Raw genomic sequence first — 6,540 nt, forward strand, 5'->3', positions numbered from 1 at the left:
TACCACTCTGCCATCACCAAGCTGTTTGGTTGAATGTGAAAACAAGCTGAGCAAAGTAGTGCTGATAAATTATCCATTATTAAAACAAATTATAACTGTCAGTTGCATGAGTTTTACTGTTTTTACAAGGCCTTTTTGTGAGTCATCAGGCCAAAAAAGACTTAAAGCAGCAGCCAAACAGAAGGAATACTCCTAGCTAATGGAGAGCCAACATTTAGGCAGTGCTTTATTGTCGTTGTGCCAGCACTGGGTATCTGGCATCTCCCACCCACACAGATGAAAGCCAACTCTTAAGTGGCAGTGCCTGCTCTGTATGCACCTCCCCTATCTAACACAGGAGCTGCGCTCTGAGAGAAAGAGAGAGAGAGAGAAGGGCCAATACTGTGATGGAGTGTGTGTGCGTGTGTTTGCGTGTGTGTGCGTGTGTGTGTGTGTGCGTGTTTGCTAACATGGCAATCATTATGTATTCAGTTAGGAGTTATATCTTCCCCATCTTTCAATTTCTCCCTTTTTATTGTTCGCCTTTCTCTCCCTTTATGCTGAATTCACAAGCAGCTGGGATGGATAAAGCATTTTAATGATCCCTAACTGATTTCTGCATTTGCTTTAAACTCGCCTTCAAGTAGAAGCGAGGTTAAAGTCACGGTTGTGGTTGAAATTTGCACGAGCGGTTGTGGCCGGTGGAGTGGGAATGGGATTTTACCCCAAATCCTGCAGTTCACATCTGTACATCGTCCCTGCCCTGCGCTCTGGAGTCTCTTTTATTCAACATGTAATGGCCTGGTTTCCCAAAACTACGCGATGATAATGTTTGTTGTTAGTTGCTATGGTCAAACTCAGGACAATCTCTTCTTTATTGGTTTTTCATATCATTTGAGACACTGAGAAAATAAAGCTCCTGCAGTCATAGCCTCAACTTCTGCAGGGAAATGAACAAAACTGACCCCGGATCAGCATCTCAGATTGATCAGGTAATGGCGGCTGTACTACAGGTATGCATGGCCATTAAACCAAATGACTTTACTCTGTCTCAGACTGAGATCTTCCAGGTGATTAATCAGTGATTCATTATCTAACGGATGCTCTCACAGCACAGGGATCTAGCTCACTAGATTAATCTATCTGTCATCGTCCTATAAGGAAGATATATGGTCATTGTTCAACAGAGCAGGAAGGAAGTAAAGGGGCGGGTTTGCACCAGGACTGGACATAGGCATTTGTAATGAGAACATCACTCCAAGCATATATTGGGAGTCAGGGGCGATTGTGTTTCTGTCCTATAAGGAGGTGTTTAGCACAAATCCTCCCTTTCACATCAGTTTTACTGAGGCAGAGCTTTAAGCTGTCGTAGAGAGCTTTCCCTTGTCTTGTCTGTCTCACACTAACTGACATCAAAACACATATCAGATGATCTGGGATACGTTTTAAGGCTCACACATGCAAATGGTCATCTATCCTCCAACCACTCTCTCTGTCCAGGCCTACTGCTCTGCTGCTGCTCCTGCTGCTGCCGCTGCTGCTGCTCCTGCTGCCGCCGCTGCGTCTTCCGTGAGACTGAGGCCGAAACAAATGTCTCAATCCTGCCAACTCTGTGTGTACATGTGTTTGTATGAGTGTGTGTGAGTGTGTGTTCTATAGAAGCCCACTGGGCTGTGGTTCCCTCAGTAGTCCTGCAGCAGCAGTAACTCGATACAGTACACACACATTTTTGTTGCTGATCCAAGCTTGTCTGCTTGCCATGATTTTGGTTCAGTTCAACTTGTTGTAAAACACTGCAGCGCAGTGTTAAAGAGGAGAACATGTAATCAGCATCTAATGAACACAGTGTGCCATTTTATGAAAGATGGTTATATGCCCTTTAATGAAGTAGATTTGTTGCTCTAGACTTGTCTTTGATTTAGTATTTCGTTGGCTCTAAATCATATTGTAATGTAGAGGTTTTTTTTCTCAGTGCTTCAGGAGAGTAGGGCTGAAAATATCTGAACACCAGTCAATCTCTACAACTCCAGTCCAAAAAATACAGTATATAGTACAAAATTACAGTATATAGTACATTGTGATGCCAATGTAACTTTCGTAATAATTCGTTTCTCTCTAATAAGCTCTTTCTCTTTCTCTTTCTTTCTGTGTCTCTGACCCCCACTCTCTGCATCCACTCTCACTCTCATGTAGGAGGAAAAGATGTTTCTTTGTAGGGACTGGCTGGCACTAGCGCCACTGACTCACACAGCTGCCCCAATAGAGCTCTCCTCCCTCTGATTTACAGCCAGAAGTGGTATTAATTTTTTTCTAGTTCTTATCCAGAGTTATTTACTGGCACTCTTGGCGTATCTGTCTGTGTTTCTGAAATTTGGACGGAGCTGTCTTAATTCTGACCTTAAAAGCACGGTCAACAGGATGTGGCACGATGTCACAGGGTGCTTTGCGCAATTACCAAGTGACCGTTTACGACTTTGGTCGACATATGGTGATTAAAAGAACAGCATTCGAACCCTAGGCTTAAAAGTCAAGCTGATTTCAAGTGGATATTCAATACCTAGTAATAATACTACTACCAATACTACTTTTTGTATTTTTAATGGCCAATTAAGTTATGGCCCCCTTTCTAACCAAAGTCTTATTAAAATAACTGTGGTTCAGGGCCACACATACTGTATACTGTACATGTGAGCCAGGAGCTGACGGTGAATGTGACAACGAAGGAGCGGAGGTGTCGTATAAATATGTTATTCCAGTGCTGGAATGTGTTGTGTCTCTATGTTTGAAACCAGTGTAAATGATGTGATTTCCAGGTTGTGTGATTCAGTCTTAAGTGTATAAAGATGATCTGTTGATGGACTGTATGCCGTAAACCTGAACTAAACATAAATATTGTCCTAAAAACAATTTCTTTAAAACCAAACCAAAAGGTAATCAGCTTTTAAAGAAATCTATGTGCATGAATGTGCAGGCATGAGCCACAGAAACAGGTAACAGTATCCCTGAGCGAAAAGATTTTGCCATGTTCGTTTGATGAGACTGAAAACAAAATCCATTTTATGCTTCACTGTTCATTATGAAGGTTTAAGAAATGTTCACTGTTCATGATGTCCTCGCTCTCTACAGATTTTTATTTATTTTTATTATTTGTGTAATAATTCATATATATTTTATGTTTTTATATTTTATGTTATGTCGTGTGTCATGAACTCATGTGGGCTGGACACTTTTATGTGCATGACAAAAAAAAAAAAACAATCAAATAGTGAATGTATCGTTGAAGTATGATGAATGAGATTTGTAATCTAACATGTTTGAATATGACTTTGGACCGCAGGACCCCAACTTTGAGACAAATGAAATGGGTTTTCATGAGTTTCATATGTACTTGAGTGCAAATGAGTTAATCTGAAGGCCATTGTTTGAGAGTCGCTGGGTGAAAGAATCCGGTAGAGTCATATTCAATAGGACGTAGTGTTCTTTTCTCTGTATCAGAATTGTCAAATATATATTGCAAAAGCATTGATGAAAGGCACAGATTTGAATGGATTACAAAGGATGCAAAATAGTTGACATTGTAATAGAGGTCTCTTAAGAACACTTTAACAATAACCCCTATGGATGTAGCCCCACATGAAGGTTGTCCTCTCATACAATAGCCACATCAGAAAAGTATCAGGCATATTGTATGAGTTCTGTGTCTGTTGTGGCATTCCTTTGACCCAGTATTTATAATAAAATTGAGTATTTCCTTTTCTTGGTGTCTTTGTGACTTCAGTGGAGGAGGGGAGTGCTGTGTTTGGTGGGAGCCAAGGGCGAGTGGCTTGTCATGTCAGGGGTATTAATTTATGATTTCCATCCGAGCTTCTGACCTCATCACCTCCATTAGAATGCAGCCTTTGTAATTTCATGGTTAATATTCAATAGCCACTTGTCCCCTGTGCCTGCTTTGTGCCTGCTTTGTGGGTGTGCATCATTTTTGATTTGTTGAGTTTGTGCATGTGTTTTCGTGTGCATGTGTGTACATGGAAAAGGAAATGAGGGTCGACTGTAGCATGGCTTCCTGCAAAACAGTTGCAGATGTCCAGAGATGTCCTCTGTCTCTCTACTCCCACTGAGGAGCTTGAATTGCCTCTCTGTCTAACCTGACTCATTTGAATCAGCCTCCCTCATACACACTTTTTTCTTCCCTCTCTCTCACAGACACTAGATGCAGATCTAGATACACACACACACATACACACACACACACACAAACATACAGTAGCTGACTTTTTTACAGGCACATGCCTCTGGGCCAAAGTGTGATCCTCTTATCAGTGAACTCTACGGACAGTCTACACGAAACAGAGGCTGGCCAACATCATTTCAAACCCAGTGGACGGCACACACACACAAATACTGGAGTTGACAGGAATTGTTTTCACGAGACAAAAGTGCTATGAAGATAAAACGCAGAAATCAAAAGAAGAGCGAGGAGAGATTAAGGCAGAAGAAGAAGAAGCAAATCTTAAACAGTAAAAGTCCCCTGCATCTCTCCACACATTGATGTATTGGCCTGAACACACATTCCTACTGAACGACTTTGGCAAGCCTTTAAAAAAACACATTAAAGGGCTCTGTTCTGCATGAGCCCAGTTGTTGCTCTGTTTTCTCTCTTTTTTTCCCCGTTTTCTCTGCTCTCAGCTCAGAGACAGCTAAACTGATGGGGCTTAGCTATGGGAAAATCTGCAGATGCAAAAGATGATTATGACAGTATATTAATGGAGAAATAATAAAACACAGCAGGGAAAAGATGAGCAACAACACTGTTAAAAATGGTAGAAAATTACCCTTATATAGGCCACTGTAGGTGCCCTGCTTCTACACTGCACATGTTGGACATACACACTAATGGCTGCTTCAGCAACATTTTATCCCCGTTCATCCTCATGTTGATATGTTGTTTAGTTTGTTTTCAGTTCCCAACCTTTTTGTTTGACGCACCCTCATGGTCCTGAGATGAGCTCAAATACCCCTGGACATCACCTGTAACCTTCCAAATATGTTTGTTTGATAGGATGATAGATGTTATTAGCACTATTAGGCCTAATTGTAATGGATATTGTTACAATTATTTTTCATACTATTGAACTGAACTTTAGTTTGTTTTGGTCAAGTTTGCATTCATACTACTTGGAGTGGTAAGTGGTTTATTTATTGCTTTTAGCGAACTATTTCAAATGCTAATGCTAATCCACGCATACCTGCATTTAGCTAAATATTGATACTTTTGATCCCTTACCTTTAACTATCTATTTAAACTTCTCTTCTAACTGCTTGCTGACTAGTTGTGTTGCACCCTAAATCATAACGTGGTGTAAAATGTGTTTGAATTAACTCATTTATCATTTTGCAATAAGCCTGTTGTACTAGACCTAGCCCCTAGCTTAGCATAGCTAAATTAAAGATCAGCATGATAATACAATGATACATGTAGGAATCACTGTTTTATAAGATAGGACTAGTAATGACAGCAAAATGACACAGTTTGTATTACAGTGTAGAGCATATTTCCTTTATTAGACCACATTGCTAAAAATTTAATTAAGACTAGTGCTGGATAAAGTTTGCTTACTTTGAAGAATGAATTCTCGCATGAGATGGAGTGAGACTCTTCTATAGTTAAAGAAATTTTATCCATCTTTAAATCAACTGCAAAACAGCTGTCATATATGAGGGTAAAGAAGGGACAAGTAGCCATGAAAACTGATCTCTCCAGCTCACCATTGGAACTGTAAGTAAATTAAAATTTCTGTGCACAGAAAACAAAGAAAGTGAGAGGAATTTGAAAAGAAAGTGATGATGAGTAGTGATGCTTTACTGCTTTGCAGATAGTGTGTTCTCTCTTTGTTTGTAGTGGATACATTTAGCTTTCCACAAAAATCACAGCGCAGGTAGAGAGGTCACATGTTTAAATATAGTTTAAGCTGCATCTCAAAATGTCAGTAAGGGTGTAGGTTTGGTTTTATCTTCGGTAGTTGACATTTCATGCACTCACATAAAGAGCCTGACTGTGCAGAAAGTTTACTTGAATTGAATATGTGTTTGCTGATATTACCTGAGTGTGATTTTTTTAACAGATTTAAAAAAAAAATTAAATTCAACTTTAATTAATAGAAATCTTGATGTGATAGATTTTCAAGAAAATGTAACAAGAAAGTAATGTATGTATGTAATGTATAAAACCCTGTATGTGGTTCGCTGCTCTGTTTGAACCAACTCTCTGCCGTGAGCCATTTTCATATCTCACCTGAGAGTCTGTAGCTCTGTCCTTTCATTTTGTTCATGTAGGCGACACAGCTCAAGAGTTTCATGACAGAGCCACACTGATGCTCAAACTGATCTTTGAATTATATATTTTTTTAAAAAGCTCACCTTTTGCCCACCTTCTGCACTTCACCTGTCTGTGTCTTTGTGACATCAGAGCTCACCTGGGAGCATGGCACCTTACCTGTCTGTGTTTCTGTGACATGCATTGTACACTGTTGAGGTGATGAAGAATATGAATAATTGTATATT

Source organism: Seriola dumerili, unplaced genomic scaffold (genome assembly GCF_002260705.1).
Source record: "Seriola dumerili isolate Sdu_G_001 unplaced genomic scaffold, Sdu_1.0 BDQW01000088.1, whole genome shotgun sequence".
Classification (NCBI taxonomy): domain Eukaryota; kingdom Metazoa; phylum Chordata; class Actinopteri; order Carangiformes; family Carangidae; genus Seriola; species Seriola dumerili.